The 14,137-nt window shown below is 44.8% G+C and overlaps 1 long non-coding RNA gene across 1 annotated transcript; it reads right to left on the bottom strand.

Moving 5' to 3' along the window:
• Positions 1 to 1,449: 1,449 nt before the first annotated feature.
• Positions 1,450 to 13,872, bottom strand: LOC128588253 (uncharacterized). Its single transcript, XR_008380737.1, has 3 exons — positions 13,778 to 13,872; positions 13,294 to 13,359; positions 1,450 to 1,635 (listed from the first exon to the last, which is right to left on the bottom strand). It is a non-coding gene; the product is annotated as an uncharacterized LOC128588253 (long non-coding RNA).
• Between the last annotated feature and the right edge of the window lie 265 nt (positions 13,873 to 14,137).

Genomic DNA, 14,137 nt, shown 5'->3' on the forward strand with positions numbered 1-14,137 from the left:
AAGTAAATAAAATACTGACATGCTTTCAAAGCCAAAATCATTCCCAAAAGTACATTCCAAGATCTTTCACTCTGTCCTCTAATCCTTAAACCTGTTTTTTCACCTGTACCCTGTGGATAACCAAAGTTAGTTTCTCATTTATTCTTCCTATTTCTTTTTGCAAAAATAAGCAAATACAGGCACATTTTCTTTTTTAACCTTTATTTTATTGCACGGCAGGTAGGATACCATCTGTAATCTTTACACTTCACTGTTTAACTTAGATTTTAACTTGAAATGATATTCTCTAAATCATTTCTGATCATCTCATAGAGATCTTTCTCATTCTTTTTTAAAGCTGTATAGTACTCCCTTGAATGGATATGCCACAGTTTATTCATCTCTTCTATGTATGAGAATTTGTGTTGCTGCCAAATTTTTTTCCATTACAAATATTGCTAACATGGATAACTGCTGATGTGTCTTTTTTATAATGGTAGAAGTATAGCTTAAAGGCAAAGTCATAAAAGTGAGATTGCTGATTCAAAGGTAAATATGTGTAGTTTAGTTAGATATTGCCAAATTCTCTGCTATAAGTGTTTTTCCATTTTTGTATTTCTAGTAGAAATGTATGATTTGAATATTCCCCTATAGCCTTGCCAGCAGAATGTTTTATCAAAGTTTTAAATTCTGAACAACTTTTTGGTTGGGAAAAAAATGTTACTCTATTATTGTTTTAATTTGTATTTCTCTTACTATTTTGGATTTGAGCACATTTCCACATGTTTACAAATTGTTTTTATGTCTTTTTTTGTACATTACCTGTTTATATCTTTTATTATCAGATTTTTCATCATTTATTCCTGTTTTTTTGGGGGGGGTTGTATTAGGTTAATATTCCTAATATATAAAGATCCATCTCTGTCATTGTCCTCATATCTATCTTTGTCTTTGTCTTATTTTATTAAGAGACACAAATTCTCTCCTAATTTTTTTGACATATGTTTGTGGTAAAATTGTTTCAGAGATTCTTCTTCTTTTTTTTTTTTTTGTAGAGACAGAGACAGAGTCTCACTTTACCACCCTTGGTAGAGTGCCATGATGTCACAGGACTCACAGCAACCTCCAGCTCTTGGAGTTTCGCGATTCTCCTGCCTCAGCCTCCCGAGCAGCTGGGACTATAGGCGCCCGCCACAATGCCCGGCTATTTTTTGGTTGCCGTTCAGCCAGGGCTGGGTTTGAACCCGCCACCCTCAGTATATGGGGCCAGCGCCCTACTCACTGAGCCACAGGCACCACCCTGTTTCAGAGATTCTTAATGGCAAGTGTCTTTGTCTAGTCATTACTGCTGAACAGAGACCTTTGAAAGATGGTAGACCTTCGGGATTTTACTAAGAAGCCCATTGCTTGTCTAGCAGACGGATAAAGGATAATGCCCATTGGCAAGAAAGGAATAATTTGAAACCAATACATACCTGGAACACAGACCAGAAAATCCTTCAGAGACCAGGCAGTGATCTGGGAGGAGCCCCATTTTCTGCTGCAGTTAACCCTCCTCTGCCTACAGCTAAAGGCTGAGTCCAAGGGCTTGTCTTATGGCAGGACTGGAAGAAGCGAAGCCACAGGATTCCAGGCCAATGGAAGCAGCTGGGACCCCTGTGTGTGCATTAAGTGAGAGATGGCTAAGTTATACAACCAAAAACATCTGAAACTTACTGGAGAGTTTACAGATTACCTGCACGCAGAAACAGTGTAAAGTTGGTTCAGTAACCTCAGTGTACAGTGAGTTATACTGAGGGCTTCATAAGCCTTAAAACGAATTCTTAAGTAATAATACTTAAATACTTAAAACTAATAAGCCTTTAAAAAACTAATCCATATTGAAATATCTATATTCAGAAGAGTTTTCTATTTCAAAGTTGCCATTCCAGTCAGCTGTATACTGAATGCTAGGAAGTGCCATGGACAGACCTTCCTGGAATTCTCTTATCAAAGGGGAGCTGAAAACTTCTTTTGACTGGTCTGCGTATTCATTCGTTTATTTTAGTAACACTAACACATTTTTCTGATTTTTTTTATTTTATTCTTTTACATTTAAGTCAGGCATATACTTTTCTATTAGCATAGAGTTATTTTCGTCTTGTTTTGTTTTTCTTAAGTAGATCTCAGTATAAATGATTATGTTTGTTTCCTTTAGTTACATTCTAGTTTTAAAGATACAGCCGAATTAACTTAATTGGACTCCTGTGTTTCCTAAGTCTTCTAGATAACCCGTTTGTACCTAGATGAATCCAATCTATTCTGTTAGTGTTTCCCAAACTGATAATCACCTGGAGTGCCTGCTGGGCATACATATTCAAACCCGCTCCAGACTTCCCAAATCAGAATCTCCACATGACTGGAAATGCACAATTTTCACAATTTAACATGAATGCAAATTTCGGGAAATGATGATTCTGTGTTAGTTTTTGGAGTTTAACTCTCAGCTGGCAGCTTCTGCCCAAATCCTCTTACAGGTGGATTATCCTCAGGCTCTGAGGACAATGCCAATAAAACTTTTCAGTTGATGGCAGAATCATTGGAATAAATGTGTGGTTTCTGATCCCAGGCAATTCATCACTACTGTGGTGGGTAATTTGAGAGGGAGAGAGCGCCTCAGAATGAGTTCGTTTGTGTATGCCAAATCAGTCGAGGGATGTGATTACTCGGGAGTCGAGGGAGGCCGTGGTGGCTGGCTCTCTAACCCTGCCATTACAGAGTTAGATGGCCAAGGCAGTCATTCTTCAGTCATCCAGATCTGTTGATCAGAGCCTTTGACCAGGTACTAGGGCTGATTCAATGACACCAACAACACAGGTGCTGTTCTGGACAGACGGACATCCCAGTTTGGGTTACTGCCTTCCATTACTGCCAATAGGGCTGTTTGTTTCAGCCCCTCATGAATTCAGCCTTTCTTTTGTTTCTTTCTTTTTTTTTTTTTTTTTTTGTGGTTTTGGGCCAGGGCTAGGTTTGAACCCGCCACCTCCGGCATATGGGACCGGTGCCCTACTCCTTGAGCCACAGGCGCCGCCCTCTTTTGTTTCTTTCTCTTTGAGACAGAGTCTTACTCTGTTGCCTAGGCTGGAGTGCCATGGCCTCAGCCTAGCTCACAGCAACCTCAAATCCTGGGCTCAACTGATCATCTGCCTCAGCCTTCTAAGTAGCTGGGACTACAGGTTAATTTTTATATTTTCAGTAGAGATGGGGTCTCACTCCTGCTCAGGCTGGTCTTGAACTCCTAAGCTCAAGTGATCCTCAGCTTCCCAGAGTGCTGGGATTATAGGTGTGGGCCACTATGCCTGGCTTCACGAATGCACCTTTTGGTTTCCATCTCTTATCTTTGAACTTCTTGCTTTTCCTTTTTTAACACTTAACATTTCATAAATGAATGGGAAATCTAAATGATTACACTGTGGGGTGGAGAAGCAGGATGGAACACTATGAAGAAAAATAAATACTCAGCCAAGTTGTCAAAGCTATAAAAATGCTTAAGCAACAGTTCCTGCTCTAACGGAACATAGGCCCACTCGGGGGATAAAACAAATAAATTACCATTAAAACTTGGCAATGAGGATAGCCAAGGAAAGGGAGGTATGAAGAAAGCATTTTTGTTGCAGTAATTTAAACAGTTTGGTACTGATGTAAGAATAGATATATTAATAAAATGTAATAGTGGGCATAAAAAATAGACCCAAGTATATAAAAGTAATATTTAATAAAAGTTTTATTTCATGTTGATAAGGACAATACGGATTATTCAATAAATTATTTTATGACAACTGGCTAGACTTCTGGAAAATAAATTATGCTGAATCCTTACCTCACTCCTCTCACTAAATTAATTCCAAATGAATTTAAATGTAAAAAATTAAACCATAAGTATATTAGAGAAAACACAGAGAAGAGGCTTTCTAATCTTCAGTACTTAGGCTTTTCCAAGAATAAAAATGAAACCTAGAGGCCTTTTTAAAGATGTGATTTTTAATACCAAAATATCTAAAACAGGCTAGGCGCCTGTGGCTCAAGCGGCTAAGGCACCAGCCATATACACCTGAGCTGGCGGTTTCAAATCCAGCCCAGGCCCACCAAACAACAACGATGGCTGCAACCAAAAAATAGCCGGGCATTGTGGCGGGCGCCTGTAGTCCCAGCTACTTAGGAGATGGAGATAGGAGAATCGCTTGAGCCTAGGAGTTGGAGGTTGCTGTGAGCTGTGATGCCACAGCACTCTACCCAGAGCGACAGCTTGAGGCTGTGTCTCAAAAAAAAAAAAAAAATCTAAAACATACCATAAATAAAATCAGGGCCCAACAAAATGAGAAAAATATTTGGATCACATGTGACAGATAAAGGGCTGGTATTTGTAATGTCCAAAGAGCTTTTGTAAGTTAATAGAAAGAAGAACTCAATCGAAGGATAAAAAAGACATGAACTGGGTGTTCGTAACAGAAGAAATACAAATGGCCAATAGGCAAGTAAAAATACCTTTCAACAATAAAAGAAATGTACATTAAAGCTCCTTTTTGGGCCAATTTGTTGGAAATGAGATTTTAGCGAGAGATTTTGCCTATTTGATTGGAATTAACTTGATAGGGTTCTCAGTGAGATTCACTGTAAATGGAGTATATTTGGTATATACTTTCAGGAACAAGTTGGCAATGTACTTGTTTCAATGAAAATGTGGATCCTTATTTAGAAATTCTGTGTTTATAAAATTATGAGTTTACTAAAATAACTGTACAAAGGTGCATGCACAAAGGTTATTCATTGCGGCAGTAGCTATGTGGAAGACTGGTAACCATCAATAAGTGTAAATAGCTTATAGTATATCCCTAGGATTGGATAGAATAAAAGGCATCTGATCTGTTGAGAACTGCAATGGGTAGTTGCTTCAATGAAAATTGTGTTAAAATGGGAAATCATAAAAAGATACACCTTAAATGTAATATTTTGCCCTAAACTACCTAGAATTATTCATGGATCTTCGGACGCTAAGACAAGGCCCCTCTTTGAGTGAGGGTTTGCTGACTAGAGTTCCACCCACCTTTTTTGCATCAGCCACATCTACAGCGTCTCTGCTCACTTTCCTAATCTTCCCTCTCACTTTTTTTCCACCTGGACCCTGTTGCTCCAGCTCCCTACGCTTTTCTGCTTCGTGGCATTCTTCTGGTTAATTCTCACGCTTCCCCTCTCCTGCCTCTTTGCATGGCTGGCTTATTCTCATGCTTTAAATGTCACTTCTTCAGAGAAGCTTTTCAGAGACAACCCTCGCTGCCCTGTGTGAGGTTACAGTGAACAGACAGTCCCCCCTATGAACCAGGAAGTGGGTCCTTATCAGATACCAGATCTGATCTTGAACATCCTTGCCTCCAGAACTGTCAGAAATAAACTTCTGTTGTTCATAAGCCACCCTGTCTAGGGTATTGTGTCATAGCAGCCTGGATGGGCTAAGACATGGAGTGATGACAAAAGCTCGGGTCAGCTCCAGCCTTGGTCTGAACTGTGCAGACAGTGTGCCACAGTGCAGAGTTGTCTTCCCTGGAGACGAGGTGGCCATTTGCATATTAGTTCTGGGCCAAAGGCCGCCTTCAGGTGAGGCAGCTCCTGTCAGCAAGGGCGATTCTCTGGAGAAAAGGAGCAGCTGGGGCCTTCACTGTCAGTACTCACAGCAGCTGCCCAGGAGAGCTTTTTTAAAGGGCACACAATACCCAACACTGGGGCCAGAAAGGCTGTCAGCTGAGTGGTTTGAGTGATCGGGGTCCACTGTGGAGGGATAGCTTGTGCTGTGGTCTTCAATGTCCACGTCCCCCCCCCCCAATTTCTATGTTGGAACCTAATAGCCACTGTGATAGTATTAAGAGGTGGAGTCTTTGGGAAGTGATAAGTCCTCGGGGCTCCCTGCTCTTGAATGGGATTAGAGCCCTCAGAAGAGGCTGGAGGGGCTGCTGTGCCTGCTCTGCCTGTAAAGGTTCAGCACTAGGAAGCCGTCATCAGACACCGAATCTGCTGCTGCCTTGATCTTGGACTTCCCAGCTTTCAGAACAGTGAGCAATGAATTTCTGTTGTTTATAAATCCCCTAGCCTGAGGGTTTTTTTTTTTTTTTTATCGCAGCCTGAATGAAATAGTGCAGATATGGTTAATCCCACCCAACCGGCATTACTGGGAAACTGGGAAATGCGTAAGAATGGCGAATGGGGGGCGGCACCTGTGGCTCAAGGAGTAGGGCGCCGGTCCCATATGCCGGAGGTGGCGGGTTCAGACCCAGCCCTGGCCAAAAAAAAAAAAAATCTTTAAAGGGCGGCGCCTGTGGCTCAGTCGGTAAGGCACTGGCCGCATATACCGAGGGTGGCGGGTTCAAACCCGGCCCCGGCCAAACTGCAACCAAAAAATAGCCGGGCGTTGTGGTGGGTGCCTGTAGTCCCAGCTACTCAGGAGGCTGAGGCAAGAGAATTGCCTTAAGCCCAGGAGTTGGAGGTTGCTGTGAGCTGTGTGAGGCCACAGCACTCTACTGAGGGCCATAAAGTGAGACTCTGTCTCTACAAAAAAAAAAAAAAAAAAAGAATGGCGAATGGGGAGAACGTATGGTCAGGCACCCGAAAAATGTTCCTACACCTGTGACCCTTAATTACTTGTTATAGCACCCTGTTTATTTCCTTTGGAGCACTCGACACAATATGAAATTCCCACTTATTTATTTATTGTTCTTCTGACTACTAGAAGGTAAGTTCCATGATAATAGAAACCTGACCTCTTTTGCTCACTGCTTTAGCCCAGGGACCTATTGGTATGTCTGGTACATGGTATGAACCCAGTAAATACTGACCGCATTCCTGGGAAGACTCTAAATGGGCAGAGGAATTGAGATAAGAAGGAAAATAAAATATGTAGGTAAAGAGAGTTCTAGACCTGGGGTCATCAAACTGTGGTCCCTGCACCAGCAGCATCAATATCACCTGGGAATTAGTTAGAAAAGCAAAGGCTCAGGCCCCGCCCAGCCTGAGTCAATCAGGAACTCCAGGGCGGGGCTCAACGATCGGTAACAAGCCGGCCAGGTGCCACTGTTCTAGACCAACTGACTAAAAAGGGATTTATGTGAAGTAGGTCACGGTAGATAAAGTAGTAAGGGGAATTCACAACCACATTATTGTGGCGGGGCAATGTGTTAAAATTTAAATGTGATTACCCTATGTGGTGTTGGCTTGTTTTTACTTTTCTGAAACGCAATCGTGAAAGGGAAGAAAATGTAACTTGTTCTTGTCTTTCACTGGGGAAGCTATTAGTTCTTTGGATCCTGGACACCCTGGCTGGTGGGTGGGAGATGGCAGGGGTGAGTTAATGTTTTAGTTTTTCAGGCCAGGAGGGAATGTGCCACTCTAAGAACACACTGACCCCCAACCTACCCTTGTCCACAACTAGTTCCTTGCCCTGTGCATACAAAGTTTTGACAAATAGACTTAATCTCTGAGCATGGTTTTAGATTATATGGAAAAATTGTAAAGGCAGTACAGGGAGTTTTCATGACCCTGTAACAAATTACTCCCGTTCTTATTATCTTACATTAGTATGGTACATTTGTCACACTTAATAATATTGATACATTATTATTATTAGCTAGAGTCCATTCTTTTTTCAGATTTCAGATGATTTATGATGTTCTTTTTTCTGTTCCAAGATCCACCCAGGATACCATCTTAAATTTAGCCATCACATCTCCTTTTGTCTGTGACAATTTTTCAGACTTTTCTTGGTTTTGATGACCTTGACAATTTTGAGGAGTACTGGTTGGATATTTTGTAGAATAACCACTTGGATCTGTCCTATCTTTTCCTCGTGACTAGGCTGGCATTGTGGTTTTGGGGAGGAAGATCACATATGGTAGCTGCTGTTTGCATCATACGTCAGGGGCATGTACTATCAACATGAATCACGGTTGATGTTGACTCTGATCCCAACCCTAAGCTAGGGTAGCCACGGAAGGATGGATTTGTGAAATGTTACACAGGGATTCGGAACTTGACATTTACTTAGATTTGAGGGCAGGTGATTGGAGTGACAGGAAAAAGAGGGAAGACCAAAAATCTTTGCCAAGGTTTGACCAGGCACCTTGCTAGTGTATGGCAAATACAGTTGAGGTGCCAGTGATGTGTTCAGGTAGAGAAAACTAGTCTGTAGCTGACCTTCTCCCTTTGGTGCTGAGGAAGCGTTGGGGCAAGGAGGGTTCCACAGCTGAGGTGCTCACTGCCCTGGGACACAAAGGCAGAGAGAGGTGATTGGAACACACTCCTTGCCGACTACACCCCCCACTCAGACCAGCTGGGAGATTGCCTCCCAGAATGATTTGTACAGTCACCTGGAGGTGACAACAGGGGCTTTCTAGGACCCTGGCTCTGAGTTTGGGGTGTGATGGGAAGACTTGGGGCATTCCTCAGTATTCTCCTGGCTAGTTATTGGGAAAACCAGTGAATGCTCAAAGCCAATTACAACTGTGGCAGAAATCTTCCCAGATGAAGGCAACTGGACACCCATTTCATAAGATGCATTTGGCTATGGCAGGAACTGAAGGACACATTAAAACTTGTTTAACTCTGGATGGTGGGTCTAGGCATTGTATTGACTTCGTGGGGCTGGTTACTAAAGTACCACACACTGGGCACCTTAGAACAACAGAAATTCATCATCTCACGGTTCTGGAGGCCAAAAGTCTGCAGTCAAAGCGTTGGCAGGACAGTGTTGCCTCTGAGTGCTCCCTGGAGGCCCCTCCCTTGCTGCTTCCCAGCTTCTGGTGGCTGGCCACATTGCTCAGTGTAGCTGCAGCACTCCAGTCTGCCTCTGTCATCACGTGGCACCCTGCCTCTGTGTCTGCATCCAGATTCCCCTCTGCTCATAAGGACCCTGGACATCCTGGATTTAGGGTTCATGCAAGTCCAGTGTGACTTTATCTTACTTTGATTGCATCTTCAATGACCCGATTTCCATCCTCACGTTACATTCACAGGTTCTTCATATACATGAACTTTGTGGGGATAGTATTCAACACTGTTAGGGGTAATTCCTTCTACATATATCTCTCATTCAAGTTTCTTTTTGCAACCTATTCATGTTACTTCTATGCCAGCAAACAAACAAATGATAAATGCAATCCCCACTTTGAAAAAAGTACAAGAAACTGCATTTGGGGAAGGGGCTAGTGCTATCCTAGAGCGTCCAGGAAAGGTTACTTGTGCCAGCCATGGAGGATTGAGTGGGGGCTCCCTGCACTCCCAGCCAAACACACCGAGAAGACTGGGAGGAGTGTTGGGCTGTGGGCACCTGGGGAAATGTCCGAACCTCTCTGCTCAGGCCGGGGCCAAAGGTCGGGGAGTGTTCTGTCCTGCTGTGGCATGGGCTGCTGGCCGCCCAGACAGGGGCCCAGGCTCTCTGTGGCAGCTTCCCTTTCCTGAACCAACACAGGAGGGCAGCTTGGAAGAACAAGAATGAGAACCGAGGGCCCTGTTCCCCCTGGCTAGATAAACACTCCCTGGGATCCAGACATTATTTCCCTGGCTTCTCTCTCAGGTACTGGGGCCCAGTGAGGAGGTGATTTCTCTCCTGACAGCCACACCCAGGCTGTCATTTATTAGTCACAGCACATGCCTGCCTCCGTACCGTCATGTTCCCCTGACGTTCTGCACGTCCCACCAATCTGCAGTGCACCGTCACCCCTCCCCATGGCTGGCCGGACTGAACAACATCTCGTGTGACACGTTCTCAAGGAGCAGCTGGGAATCAGGTTTACATCTTGGATTTTCAGCACGACTGAGTTAAAAATCCCTTAGACATTTTTGTTTCTGGGTGCCAGGGAGAGAAAGCAAACAAGGCAGAAAGAAGGCATTTTTAGCATGCTTTCATTTAATCAAAAGTTCAGTCTGCTTCCTTCAGAAGGTACTGGTGTCAGACTAATTTTTTTCTTTATTAATGTAACAGCATCCTGTTTGGAGATTGTGTCTTTCAGTGGATCATTGTGGCTATTAAGAAACAAAACCACAACTGGTTCTTTATGTGTGTGTGGTGGGGGCTGGGGGGCTTCTCCAAACAACTGTCTTAGGCCTAAAACTCTCATAGAACTTTGGTATGAAATTCAGTTTCACGGGACTGACGTCCAGGCTTTCATCTTGTTCCGAGAGGGCTATGTGACCTTTTGAGAGTAAAGGATAAAAAAAATCTCCTCTTGAAAACAGGCTCCGTTACTAAAAGGCACATCTTCTTGATCTACTCCTAGCCACCACCTACTGAGGGCTCCCCGGGCCACTGCACTAAGTGCTTCGTGTATATTGTCCAAGTCTGTCCTCCCTGCACCACTATTACTCCATTTCACAGAAGAGGAAACCGAGACACAGAGAAACTGAGTAATTCGCTCCAAATCCTAGTTGTTGGTGACTTGAACCTTAGTGTGTGACTCCAACACTTGCAATCTTGACCCCTACACAGAACTCCAAAAGATGACAACACCCATAAAAGGGCCTGCAGAGGCTGCAGGGAATAGTAGGCCCTCACAGATAGAAGTTGGATGTGGTTTCTATGGCCACTGTTATAGTTTACTTGCTGTGTGGCAGTCAATGACAGTTAATTTTCAGCATTGTGGATGACCCATTTATACAGCATGGTCTTCCGTCTCAAGGGCTCTACCGTCATCTGGTGTTTCCCACCAGGCACCAAGCAGAATGCTCTATTTAGGGAGGCCAGGGATTGGAAGAACCTGCTGAGCACAGGCGCCAGCATCACCACACTCAGAGTAGCCCTGGTCCAGAGGCACCCAGGCCTGCCCCAGGGTGGAGATAGACAGAGGGCTTTGCTTTGGGGGAGCTTACTCCATCCTTTGCTGCTGGGTGTGCAGGCACAGCCTCATCCAAGACGTGCCCCCCCCAGGCCCACCCCTTATACCTGTATCACAGCACTTACCCTGAGAGGTTGTTATTTTTTTGGTTGTAATTATTTTTAATTTGAATACACAGAAAAGTACAAAAGAAAAAATGATCGTATTTCTACAGCTCACAACTAGCTAGTGTTGACCCGTCTGCTTCTAGTTTTATATCTGTTCCTTATAAAAAAGCACTACATGATGTAGGACACATTGTTCTTTGGAAAAAAAATTATTACAATATGGGAATAAACTAAATACTTATGACCACCATTTCAAATCTAAATTCGTCCTCTTCCATCTGGAGATAGCTTTAAGTTTGGTGTATTTTCTCCCAGCATTAAAGAAAATTACATATATAAATTGCATGAAATTTCTGTGGGGCCTTCAATAAATGGCATCATGTTGCATGTATCATTTTGCAACTTTCTGTTTTTATTCAGTATATTTTTGAGATTTTGATACAGATACCATTTATTTCTTTTAATAGATTTGATGATCCTCCATTGTATGAATGTACCAAATTTTACTTACAGAAAAATAACATTTGAATTTTCAGTGTTTTTGCTATTACAATGAATGCTAAAACAGACATCCATACTTGTACTCTGGACTACCACGCTGCAGCTCCAGAACACTCCACTCACAACTATGTGAACTGAGTTGTGGGGCACACAGCCCACGTTCTTTTAATGCCATTCATTCTTTTAATATTTATTGAGTGCCTACTGAATACAGGGCACTGTTCTGCTGCTTTTGCCTGTATTAATGATTTAGGCCTCTGACAAGTGCTAAAAAGTAAGCATGGTTTTCGGCTTTTTCATTTTTCAAGAGGAGAATGAGGGAGGGTGGAGGTAGGTAATCATTTGGCTAAGGTCACAGCGTGTAAGTTACAGAGGCAGCATCAGAACCTGGGCAGCCCCACCCTGAGTCTAGGTGCTGAACTATTAAGCTAGTCTACTTAAGACCTCCCACCCAAATGTGAACCCTGAGAGCAGGGACTGTGGGCAGCCACTTATTTTGCTTCCCTGATGCCCGGACAGTGCTTGACCTCCATTTAGGGGCTTAATAAAGTTCTGTTGATCACTTTACTCACTGTTCTATGATCCTTTCCTCATCAACTTTTCCCCTCCCCTGTTCCCCCACCCCACCCTTTCCCCTTGGCAAGCGTCCTGTTCCAACCTCCCTCCCCGTGTCATCCCAACCCCTGGCTTAGGCTTGGAGAAAGTAACACAGGCACATCACAGAGGTATGAAGAGGAAAGCTTTGGCTCTCATTTGGGAAGGAATATTTTACCAAAGAATAAAGGAGGTCTTGGAATTTTTTTTGTGCCCTCAGGAAGCCCAGACCTGCGTGCGACCCTGTAGGTCTCGAATTGGACAGGAGGCACTGCTGTGTTCACACGTTCAGTAAAGAGAACTTCTGTCTTTCAGTCGTCAGGCACGTAGGCAACTTCCTTTTATAAAGTTGGTGGTTGCAATTAAACAGGTGCAGATTAGAGGAAACGCAGGCCGACCAGAATGATAACTCCCCACCGCCTGCGAGGTTAGGTGACACGGGGCTCCCCCCGCCCTCCTCTGATTTACTGGCTTCAGCCTCTCGGGTCTGCCCAGGGCGCGGCCGTCGGCATCCGGGGACCTCTCCCCCTCCCCAGCCACTTCTCCACCCACCTCCCTGACGGCTGCGAGACAACCACGTCGTGACAAACGCGCGTGTGTGAAAACACAAGGCACAGGAGAGGGCCGAGTTGCCGCTAGGAAGGGCCACGGTTCGGGTTCTGTCCTCACTTTGCCGCCCCTCCTTCCGCGCGGGCTAGAGCTGATGGGACGGGGCGGGGGACTTCCCGGGGGAGCGGCTGGGACAGGGTGGGGCCCCCGCCGGGCGGAGGGCACTCGCGAGCCGCAGGACCCAGGCGCCCCCTCCCGGGGCCCGGCCGAGCGGGCGGCGGCTCGTGGGAGCCCTCCCCGGCTGGGCCTTCGGGGACGCGCTGACTCACGGCCTCGCTACGTGCGCGGCGAGCCCGCGGGCGCGCCCAGCTGCTCGGCTCCCGCCGCCGCCGCCGCCCGCGCTGGGCTGGAGTTATCCGGGTGGCCGCGCGCAGGCGCAGTGAGCCCGGCTCGCCCGCAGCGGCTCGCTCTGCGGGACTTTACCCTGCACCCGGCCGCAGCGGCCCTGCTGGCGATTTTGCTCATTTGACCGTCTTTACAGGTTTATGGCCGCTTCGGGGCTGTGATCTTTGATCCGAAGCGATAGCACCAGCTCATTTCTGCCAGGCGGGAGTAGCCTGGAGGAGAGTCTTGTTAGGGCTACCTTGGGCAGGGCACTTGGCTGAGCCTCTACGTGGCTCTTGGCTTCTTCCCGTTTTATAGCACTTTACCTGAGTCAGGAGCACTTTAGTAATACACGTGCCCTCCCGCCTTGGGTATCTCAGTTGATCACCAAACTGTAAAAAGAAAATAAAATCTCAGAACACCCCCCTCCTTATGCAAAAGAGAGAAGGTGGAAGCCTCAGCCACCTGTGAAGGACTGGTGCCCACCCACAGATCATAAAGGAATTCTTGCTGGCCTCCTATACAGCAAGGACATGCATATTGTAACTTTAGGTCCAAAGGCCAGGTCTACCTCTCAAAACTAAAGCCTGTTCAATGCTGTAGTAATACTGAATAACAAGTTTATCTCTACAGGCACAGAACAGAGGCAAGATGGATCAGATAGTCTTCCACCTACTCAGACACATACACAGTTGAGGCTTCCTTCACTCTTTTTCTCTTCTAATATTTGCCTTACCGTATATAATATGTAGATTTTTCTGGGTCTCACCAGAATGTAACCATTTTGTCTCACTACCAACCCCGCCCTACCTTTTTTTCTTTCTGTATGTCCTACATCCTTTTACTGAAAATCCCAAATTCCCCTTCAGAAACGTGGTCACAGCTTTGTCTGAGGTTGGTTTTCCTGGTGCCTCCTCAACGTTGGCCTTTTGAGTTTTTGGCTCAGTTACTTTGGGTCCACCTGACCCTGTCCATCAAAGCTTATGTTGAAGTATTTTATCTGTTGTCAATGAAGAGAATGTTTCACCACAACTTTTATATATAAAACTTAGCTCTAGGGTAATCAATTTTAGTGCTACCTGCCAATTTTAATGATGTGTCACATTGTCTTGTGTTCATTGGAAAGATAAGTGAAAGTGTGGGGAAGTAAAAGGGAGGATTTTTACTAAT

This window comes from Nycticebus coucang, chromosome 6 (assembly GCF_027406575.1).
Source record: "Nycticebus coucang isolate mNycCou1 chromosome 6, mNycCou1.pri, whole genome shotgun sequence".
NCBI classification, from domain to species: domain Eukaryota; kingdom Metazoa; phylum Chordata; class Mammalia; order Primates; family Lorisidae; genus Nycticebus; species Nycticebus coucang.